We start from the raw sequence: 11,125 nt of genomic DNA on the forward strand, positions 1-11,125 counted from the left end.
TTTCAATTATTTCACAAATTTATTGCTATTTATCAGGCCTACAAGTTTCGATCGTTCCTTTACACATGTCGATTCAGTGGCACATAAATCTTGACGCGAAGGGGTTCACGACACACAAGGGCTCAGAAACCCGATGACAAAAGGTGTTTTCTTATTTAAATGTATCAATTATTATATAATTTTACAAAGTATTCATGGTGTTATTATATTTTTGCCATCAATCTCTCCAATCTTTTGTCTCATAATATCTTTCGTCGTAGGGTTGCTGTGACATTTCGCGTAACCAAATCATTAGGGCCTATAATTTTCCCGGTTAGCAGTTTATCTTAGCAGGATATCAAGTTCGATGTCAACCTTATTAATATTACACAACAACCTTTCATTGGGCGGCCATCGCAAAGATTAAAGTAATAAAGATTTTTTTTAGTTGTAATATATTTGAATTCCAAGTATGCCTATGATTTATAGTGTTTGAATAACTTCAACAATACAAAAAAAAAAGTTAGCCTACAAACTACTTCTATTGCCTCAAAAAGATGTTATAGACCTGTTGGGCAATGCAGTTATTGCCAGGAAAAAAAATCGAAAGAAGATCCAATTCAACTTTTTCTATAATTTCCGATATCCTTAAAAACAACAACAGCAACAAAAAAAGTTGATTACATAAAAATCAGTTTCGGAAAATTGTCTCATGACCTCCCAAAGAAATAACATTTAAAGAGTCCTTTTTGGAATTTGAGTACAAGAAGTCTGTAGACCCCCGAAGTTGTCCACCTAGAGTCTAGAGTCTTCACGAGGATTCGAACACGGGACTTCCGGTTCCAAGTGCTTTACCCCTCAGCCACAGCATCTCCATATATTCATTTAACATACCCTTATATTTTTTAAAATAATAATTATTATTAAAAAAAAAATAATAATAAATTCGGAAGACGTTGAAGGAATCGGGTGGCCTAGACCAATTTTTTTTATATATTTTTTTTTTATTTTAGCAGTGAAGTATGAAATTGAGAGTCATAGTCCCAAAGTTATTTATCCAATAGAAATATCTCAGATTGAGGGATTTCTGCAAATAAAAAAAAATAGACCGCCCCGCCCCCAACATACCAGAAGGGGAACGACATACTATTAAGATTTGTTAAAATATAATGAGCAGCTTTTATCATATAGAAATGTAACTGATTATGTTAACAATTTGTGATTTCTGCAAAAAAATTGGATCACCCCCAATCGAAAGTTAAGGGTCGGGGCGGGGGCGGAATTGATGCAATCGTCCCACCCCTACCCACCAAACCGGCAACATACTAGAGGGAGGGGTCGATAAAACCCCCCAAAAATTAAAATTTAAATAATTAGTATATATTATTAACATTATTAACATAAGTATAGCATTCTTATAATTGTGAGATTTCTCTACTAAAATTCACCCGCCCTTTCTTCGGGGGTGGGTCGACCGAGTGAATTTAAGCAGAATTTAAGTCATTGGATAACATGCATGACTAGATGCATGACGCGTAAGACTTTATCATATTTTTTTTTGAAGTAACGTCTGTATAAGATAAGAGGTGGGGGGGATTCCATCGCCCCTACCGCCCTTCATGGATTCGCCAGTGTCCAGGGCAAGCATAATTATTGTCCGCCGGTGGTCGATTAAGATTTTCTTTTCGCCGTCTGCGTCTGTCCTCGGCAGTGGATTTTCTTTTGGTCTCAAATATGTATTCTGCGGTCTTTGTGAGTGACCTCCAGCTGTCTCGTTCCATCAGGTGCTCTCTCCTATGTCAGCTAAGGCTGGTTGGCGCCTAAGCTGGTCTTTAACGCGTTTCCGTGGGGCACCTCTGTTAAGTCGACCGCCTTTTAGCTCATCAAAAAAGACTGCTTTTGGCATACGTTCGTCCCCCATACGGGATACGTGTTCTGCCCAGCGTAACTGTCGGACCATAAGAAGTCCTTCTATACTGTCCATACCGACGTTCGCAAGGACATCGCTGTTTGAAGTGCGGTAAAAAAAAAATTAAAAAAAAATATAAAAAAATCATTGTATGAAATTTTATTGAGGAGGGGTTTAACATTAAAAAAAAACGTGACTTTATTTTGCTTTAGTTTTTTCTCGGGCTGTTGCTTCTCATAGATGTTCTTTATTAATAGAGATCACCGACTAGTAGGAAAGTAAGTCAATGTAAAAAGTATTCTATTTCGGGAAAGGGATTTGAACCCACCCGTGATCTTGGTACTTTAATCACGAGTTAAATTAGCTTAAATTGCAAAACTTGTAATTCTGGAACAGGCTGAGGATGTTTGGTTGTGGCCTTCAACTTGTCTCAGTTTGATGTCATAGACTTTGCCGTGTGGGCTAAATGTTCCTGAGTGTGTGTTGATTAAAGTTAATAAAAGAACAAACATTGGGCTTGGGTTATAACCCTAAGTATGTTGTTTAATATAATGCCATCTTGATTAACCAGCTTGTAATACACCTATGGACATTCTTTCCTTTCTATAGAACGAACCCATATCCAGTGGCGTAGCAGGGCATCCGTGGGCACGAGTTGAAGAGTATCTCGGCCTCCCCTCACACAAAATAAGACGAATTAAGTGTGTGACAAACATTTAGTCCTCTGAATGTATCGGTACATATACCAAAGACATTTCAGTGAAGGATTGTACCTTCTTTTTTTATAAGTAAGAATGTCATGACGTTTGATTCAGTTAGAATTACACACAAGTAATAATGTCTTAAAAGTCAATGTTTGTACAACTTTTACAATTAAACGATTTAAAGATGTTTCAAACGGACAAAGAAACTTTTCATGAGTTTTTTCCCTTTTATACACATTTACATTTAGAAAACACTTCTACTCAAAAGTGTTAAATTATTAAACATTGGTAAAATCTATTATCTTGTCTATGTACATTGTTTGACAGTAGGCCTAAAAGATTTAACATTTATTTGTTAACTGTATGTGTATGGCCTTCTAATTAGCAAGGTCAGAAAACAGTGCATCTATTTCTAAACAGTTTCTCACTCAATGGAAAGAACACCAAGTGAAGCCAATATTGGCTCTGAGTCATAGAAATTGTTAAACAATTTTTGATCAATCGCAACTTTAAGAATGGCCGCTCTGCCGAACAGCCTGTAACAAAGTGAAAAATAACATGCTGTAACAACGTTTTGAAAAACTTGGTGATAAAATGTAGTTGTCTAGGATAAAAAAAAACACATCAAAATGTCGTGTTGACACCGACTTGATATATATTTATAGAATGCTTCTTTGCTGAATTGCATCTCTGAGCAGTATTCTATGGCCATATCATCTGGGCTAGACGGGACTAGAAGAATGATATATCATACTACTCTATGTTGCTTGCACTTGAAATGAAACGAGGCAATACTCAAACATGGTGAAAATTTTTAGGCCCATCACAGCTCACCAAATTGCCTTTTAACTTTCCGCAATCGTGTATAGAAAAAAAATTGGATCAACACCCATGATCGAGCTACTCCAGTAGCTCATTTTTACAAAGCTTATATCAACTTCCACTGTACACGTGATTTCTCCATAGCCAGTCTCGGATCAAGCGGAAATGTTGCACACTTATTTCTTGTACCTAACAACACAAGAATCAATAATAACGACAGATGTGGTGGTATAACTTGAATTAGTCCACTTGGGCCCATGCGAAATGAAACCCTTCGCGCAATGGTTGTTACACCACAGGCTTTACAATCTATACAAACAACAGAACAGAATCATTGTCCTATCAAGAAGATATCAACGTTCTTCCACTTTCTATGCAAAAAAAAAAAAAAGCCAAATAAACGCCAATGAACTCTACTATCCACAACAGGATCATTTTACTACCAACAGAGTATATGTATGTATGTATGTAAGCGTTTTTTAAATGCAAGCTACTTTGATATAATTAATTAAATAAATAAATAAATAAATAATATATATATATATATATATATATATATATATATATATATATATATATATATATATATATATATATATATATATATATATATATATATATATATATATATATATATATATATATATATATATGTTTTTATTTAAAAAACGAACAAACAGCAACGTAAACTTAAAAAAAAAACAGTATTTAATGTAATCGAAATATACTATTTTTGAAACAATGTTTTGGTCAACACAAAAGTTTGTATATTTAACAACCCTCAACTTGCATTTATCAATACTACACAACTAATATATGTGGCCAGATAAGAGAACTTTAAACGTCGAGTAAAACTTTTAAGCCTCCATTGTTATTTTCGGTATTTAGACCAACCAACTCAGTTTTAATCAGTCGGTTATTAGAGTCCCGGATATATTCCTGACTCTGGAAAATGGCTTCTTGGATATGCTGCTGGTGGAAATGCATTCTCTGGTAATATAGCAATCGGGTAATTTATCCGAGGAAATCCATTGTTTGGAAAGTCACTTGCAGGAAAGCTCGAATCAGGAAATTGATTCTCAGGATACTCGTTTTTAACAATAACCGGAGATGGATACTCGGATGTTGGAAGCGAAGTTAAAGGAAACAGGTGTTCCTTAAAGTAACTTGGTGACCTCGTAGCCTCTTGCTTACTGACTTTGCTTGCTAAGCTGCTTCTGTTGTCCCTTGAAGACGTCAGGCGTAATGGTATTGACTTTGTTCTGACGTCTGGTGATGGAATGCTACTTAAGGTTTCTGGAATCTCCAAATGCAAAGAATCTTCATATGCGGAGTCCGAAGCACGAGATAACTCTGCATGCATAGGAAATTTGTCAGTAGACATTTTGAATCTGCGTCTAGGAACAATATTTCACATTGTTTTTCTTCTCCTGTGATAGGGAAGAGCTGTTTTTATCGTTCTGACGTAACAGAGTTGTTTTTATTGTTCTGACATAACAGAGTTGTTTTTATTGTTCTGACATAACAGAGTTGTTGATAACTTTTATCTTTACGCTTCTGATATATAAAAGGTTATTTGTTGATTTTTCCTTTTTGTTTTTTTTTCTTGCAAAATGCATGTCTAAAATAAAAAAAAAGAACATTTTTAAAAAATCTTGATTTTAATGTAATATCAATAAAAAAACTTTAAACTATAAGCCAGTGCCGACAACTTATTGTGTTAGTTGTAGTGTATATATTTAGTACAAAATAAATAAATAAATAAAGTGTTGTCTTGTAATAAGAATGAAGCATGTACAATAGTACATTTAATACTGTATTTACTTGAGCTGACACCGACTCCAGTGCTGCAATTGTAAACACAACTGACTTGTGACTAGTTTCAAGGACGTCCTGAACATACAATAAAACTAATAAAACTGTGACGCTAAGTATTCAGACAAATGAATTATACATACATAGAAATGTAGAAATCCTTCAGGATAGAAGACTTCAAAATTAAAGTAACAATTATACTTAAAACATCAAACCATATCTTCAAATACAAAAACAAAACCTAATAGAATACTCAGAAAGACACAAAGATAAAGGCACATTCCTTGTTCCATTTGCTAGGACAAATCTGTACAAATGCTCCTTCTTTCCTAATGCTATTAGAACATGGAATAGGCTACCTGAGTCAGCCAGGAAAACCAATGACTTGGCAGAATTTGTCATTGATTAGCATGCATGACTAGATTGAACTAGGAACGCGCGTAGGATGTAATCTTCTTTTTTGAAGTAACGTCTGTATTTCGTAAGATAAGATAAGTTTAGATAATGATAACAAATAGTGAATTAAATGTGTCAAAAACTAAAGGACTGCACCGACCGAGGCAAGCAGCAGCCACCCCTGAAAGGGCAACACCTCCTAGCAGCAACAGCAATATGTAGGGAATTTATGATGTCCACGTGTCATATTGAAAGATACACAGTTAGAGCCAATAGTTATCTAATATAAGCTTAACGGCTATCTGTATCGGCTCTGTTGAAATTGTTGGTGAAGACGGGTGTGGCAAGGTGGGGGCGAAATGAGGGCGGAGATAGCTGGGGAATGTGAGTATTAACTACTGAGATGGTAATAACATACTGGAGAAATCTTTGGATCAGAAAGAAGTTTTACAGTCCTCTCTAGTGTTAGTTACATTTAATAACAAAAATAAATAAAAAGCTTTTAGGAAAAGCACATTGGCTTAACTTCAACTTTTAACCCAGTGATTCTAAAAGTGGTCTATATAGACCCCCAGGGGTCTACGAAGACTTCCAAAGGGTCTAAGAAAGATAAAAATTAAATTGGTGGTCCATGAGATGTCTACGATCATAAATTTCATTTAATCAGGTTGCGACTTTAATTTTTACATCCCATTAATGTAATTATTTCCTAAACTAATCTATGATTTGTACCTTAGTTAATCCTTTAAATATGTATCATGATATTCAAACGAAAAATTGTTGCATTTAATTTCAATACTTATTTCAATAGCTTAATTTTGTCTACATATAACTAATGTTTAACATAAAGAAAGACTGTACAGAGTTGATTATTTAAAATTGGGATTCATTCTTTCCTTGTCAAATAAGCGGTTTTATGACGATATGAAACCAATTACGCTGGAGGATCATTTGAGACAATTCCACCCTGACAAAATAGATAAAGGTTTGAAAAACTTTCGAATACTCAAAGATAAAGTTCAGAAAAGACCCACAAAATCCCTTTTCGACATCATATATAGAGAAGATGATGATTGGTAGGCGTCTTACAATATCTCTTAACTAAAAGGAAAAACCGGAAAACACGATAGATAAACATTGATTTTATCAGCCGTTGTAGTTTTAAAAACTGTTTTACACAAACCTAGATCAGATATTATTAAAACTATTTCTTAAAGCAACAATACAGTTCAATGGCACATTGGTGGCATGAGGTTTTAAATAAAGGCTTCTTATTTTAATTCTTTTTAAACGACATACATACAGTGTTTTGGATCAGCGGTATCACAGGCTCTGACAGAATGTAATGCTGTGTGATTTAAACTGCCTTAGGGTCGCCGGCTCCTTATTTTTAACAGGGTTGACCCACGAAACGTTTCCAGTGTTTGGGTATAGCTGCACGCAGCAGAGGTTTAAATTCAGTTATCCTTCTGCTAGGTGGGCAGCAAGTCAAGGCTAATGAACCCTTCCTGCTCAAAGTTAATGGCTTAGGCGCCAGTTACTCACCTTCGCCCCTTCTCCTGTTAGTGAAAACAGTTCTGCGGGCTCAATATTTGAGCCACACGTGAAAGATCAAGAAATACACTAGAAACTGCGCTTTGGAAAACGTTTACAATGATACATAAGGCAAATTAATTACTTGATTTATTAATATTTAATGTTTAATGATTACATCATAGAACAACAAATTCCTATATGAAACATAATATCCATAGCAATGGATAATAGACGTGCAAAAAAAGACCACATTTCCAGTGTGTTCGGTGATTCCAGTGATAAACATTAATTGTTATTAAAATTTGAATTTTATGAATACAAAAAGATCTGTAACTTTAAGTGTAGCTTTAAATTACTTTTTCATTCTTACACTCACTACAGGTAGAAATTAGTTTTAAAAAAGGAGTTGATGAATTTGCAAAAATACAATATAAGTTAAGCAGGGGGTCTACCGAAAACCAGAAAACATGGCAAGGGGTCTACGAGATAAAAAAGTTTGGGATCCACTGTTTTAACCGAAACAAAGACTTAACGGAACAAACTAAATGTCACCTTTCACCTCCAAGAAACCTACAAATAAAACAAGAATATCTCCCTACTTAAACGCTATGTTATTTTTCAGTATCGGAGAGCTCTATTCTAACGTTTAGCGTGAGACAGAGGGATTATTGTGGAATGGGTTAAATGTAAACACGATTCATTAAAAATAAACACATTTTAATGCCATAGAGCTGTGGGACGTTTCCTACTCTTCTCTTAATTATTCTAAGAGCACTCTGTCTCCCACAAAATGGATTTTTTAAACATGTCATTTTAAGCCCTTAGCTTAAAGTATTGCTGTGATTTTCTTATTTCTCACAAGCCTTCATCCCCAAGGCATTCGTTTACACTTTTTTAAAATAATCACCGCATCTTTACTAATCAACATACTTCCTGTAGTGTATAGGGATACTATTTCATGGCATATTGTTAACTTAATCACTGAACTTAAAAAGCTTGTCCTGACAGCTATCCTAAATATTTAAAAGCATAGTCTTGCCAACTTTCGGGGAAGAAAAACAAAAGTTGACATCTCTCAGTTCGCTACATCAGTTCTCTAAATAAATACGTTTGGAAAAAATGTCTAAGATGGTAGCGATGGAGGGTTAAGGCAGGCGTTATATGAGATGTCTCTCTTTTTTTAAACTTTTAATCTAAAAATATTTTTCTTTGTTTCGGGCGTTCCTTCAGAAAGATTTTTACAGTTTCCCTCAAGACAGCAGACGATTGAATTTAGAAAAATCATGAGGACAGTTTTGAAGTGCATGCGACATGACCAGGCAGCCATTTTATATTTTTCCCTTCGTTGTTTTTGAGTTTGTTATTTTTTCTAATCGTATTATTTAATTTTTAATCTCAACGGTAGGCGTAGCAAAATCACCTAAAACATATTATTTTATCTAGTCAACTTATCTAGTTCTATTTTAATCATTCTCCAAGATCTACATCATGCTTGGACCATGGCTTGACCTACACTTGAACTAAAAAGTCATTATCTACAAAACTTATCGAGTTTTTGAAAGTTAAAAAATTAAAATATATTTCAATAGTTATTACAGCATCAACATTTTTAGTTTTTAGTTAACAACCAAACTCTTGAAAACGTTTGAAAAGTTTGGCTGTAGACATTGACGTACATGAGTATGAAGGGTGGACTGCCACTACAGTGGGGAAATCACATAAACAACGACATGAAAAAAAAAAATTTGGCCCACATGAATTCCATTTGAGTGAGGGCTTGAAAGGTTCAAATCCTCTCTTGCAAAAGCCCTGCTGTTTTACGTAGTGCATACATGTCACCATACAGGTCGAGAATTTTTGGTTTCCCAGACCTGTCGAGACGGAGATCAGCAAGTCTGGGGCAGTCACAAAGAATATGAGACTCGGTTTCCTCTTCTTCCCCGCAGCGGGAGCACCGTGAGTCAAAATTTGGCCATAGCCGTGAGAAATATGAGCCAACAGTGGCCTGTCCTGCACTGTGCTGTAATAACTTGTTCAGGCCTGGACAGCCTCCACCACGGAGAAGTGCGGTCATGGTGCCTCATGCACTCCCTGACTCCGCGGGCTTTTTGGGACTTGTCCTAGCACTCAAACCACTTTTCCATTTTTTAAATTATAGCCAGAGTATGGTGAAAGCTCACTGCAGCCTGTTCGGTGGGTGATGTTTGCCCTTCCTGATGGGCCAAGGAGTCTGCAATTGTGTTGCCAGTCACACCTATGTGACTTGGTACCCACTGCATTATTGCAGGGAACCATAGCGTTGCTTTATGTTGTGTGAAGCAATATAAATCAATAAATTGGTTTAAAAAAAATATTTGATAAAAAACGATCGACACATTTTAGATTTTTTTTGTTGGTGTGTGTGTGTGTGTGTGATTACATGAGACTGTGTGTAAGGGTTGATACCATAGGATTATTGTACCGGATGACACCGACTTAATAGACGCCGCTGTTTGCTGATTCAGAACCCTATTAGAATAAAGTAATGAAACATTTAAGTACTACATACCATTTAAGTCGAGCGTAAATCTTGATTTGGAAAATGTTATCTGCTCCTAAGGTCATTTCTTTGGTCTAATATAATATAACGTGAAGGCCTAACACACGAGAATCTATGCGATCCTTTGTGATTGTGGGAAGCGTGGTCTTGAGGCTAAGTACGCTTTAACTTGGCTTGTCTTGGCTACCTATGAATGAGGCTCGAGGTTCAACACCCGACTCGAACAGAGTTGTGTTTACTGAGCGCCTAAAGGCAGCTCGGAAAACCTACTCCTAGATACCCCCTACCCCCCTTACAAATGGTCCACAAATGAGATTGGACCAATGCGCCATGAGCATGCTATAAGCATGAAAGTAACGCTATATAAAAGCGATAATTATTATTATTATTACAGTCAAGAGTTAGTCGAAGAACTTTAGGCTCATGAAAGGTTTCTTCTATCGGCCTGACGGAATCATTGTGAGGGATCCAAGCAGTTGTACATTTGTTTTATCTTTATTACCTATACCTCGTGTCCCATAACGCAGTGATAGAGGCGAGGCAGAAGGCAGAACACACAGGGGAACACACCGGGAAACACACCGGGAAACACATCGGGGAACTCACTTAAGACGGCCCCAATGGGGGACAGAGTACTGTTGAGTACATAAATGGCAAAGAGTTTGGACCTAATGCAAAATGAGATAAAAGACTCTTGTACATAACGATGAAAACAGAATCTAAAGCCAAATGATATCTTGGGTTCTACATAATGATATCTTATACTAGTAATACATGTAGATTAAAAATGCATATACAATATATCACAAAATGTCTAAACACTATATAAATATGTTCATTATTGACATGTTAAAACAATACCTATAATAAAAAACTTCAAGAAAACTCCAGCTATCTTTAGTTGACTTTTTAATCTAAAGAACACTCGACTAATAAAAGAAGCCTACGCCAGAAGAGTTTTGTCAGTAACTGAATCGATGTCTTAAAACGAATTAGGGAGGTCGCACTGTGACTTCTTGGGGGTTATCTAGCACCCAGTTCACGCACAAAATCAATAAAACTGTTCGATCTTGTATTGATAAGTTGTGTTTACAGAACTAGGGTAGACTACTGTATCTAGCCTAGATCTATATATAGGACACATGAGTGTTTTAGTTGATCACTTCAAATACTGAAATACACCCGTACTGAAATATCAACCTGATTTGACACATTGATGAATACTGTAGCGCTAACAGAATCTCTAGCCAGAAGGCACTGTCAGCTAACAGAATCTCTAGCCAGAAGGCCCTGTCAGCTAACAGAATCTCTAGACAGAAGGCCCTGTCAGCTAACAGAATCTCTAGCCAGAAGGCCCAGTCGGCTAACAGAATCTCTAGCCAGAAGGCCCTGTCAGCTGACAGAATCTCTAGCCAGAAGGCCCTG

At 36.0% G+C, this 11,125-nt stretch overlaps 1 long non-coding RNA gene across 1 annotated transcript; it reads right to left on the reverse strand.

The window, feature by feature from the left end:
• Window positions 1-4,101: 4,101 nt before the first annotated feature.
• Window positions 4,102-10,762, reverse strand: LOC106067132 (uncharacterized). Its single transcript, XR_001217677.2, has 2 exons — window positions 10,562-10,762; window positions 4,102-5,035 (listed from the first exon to the last, which is right to left on the reverse strand). It is a non-coding gene; the product is annotated as an uncharacterized LOC106067132 (long non-coding RNA).
• Between the last annotated feature and the right edge of the window lie 363 nt (window positions 10,763-11,125).

This window comes from Biomphalaria glabrata, chromosome 17 (assembly GCF_947242115.1).
Source record: "Biomphalaria glabrata chromosome 17, xgBioGlab47.1, whole genome shotgun sequence".
Classification (NCBI taxonomy): domain Eukaryota; kingdom Metazoa; phylum Mollusca; class Gastropoda; family Planorbidae; genus Biomphalaria; species Biomphalaria glabrata.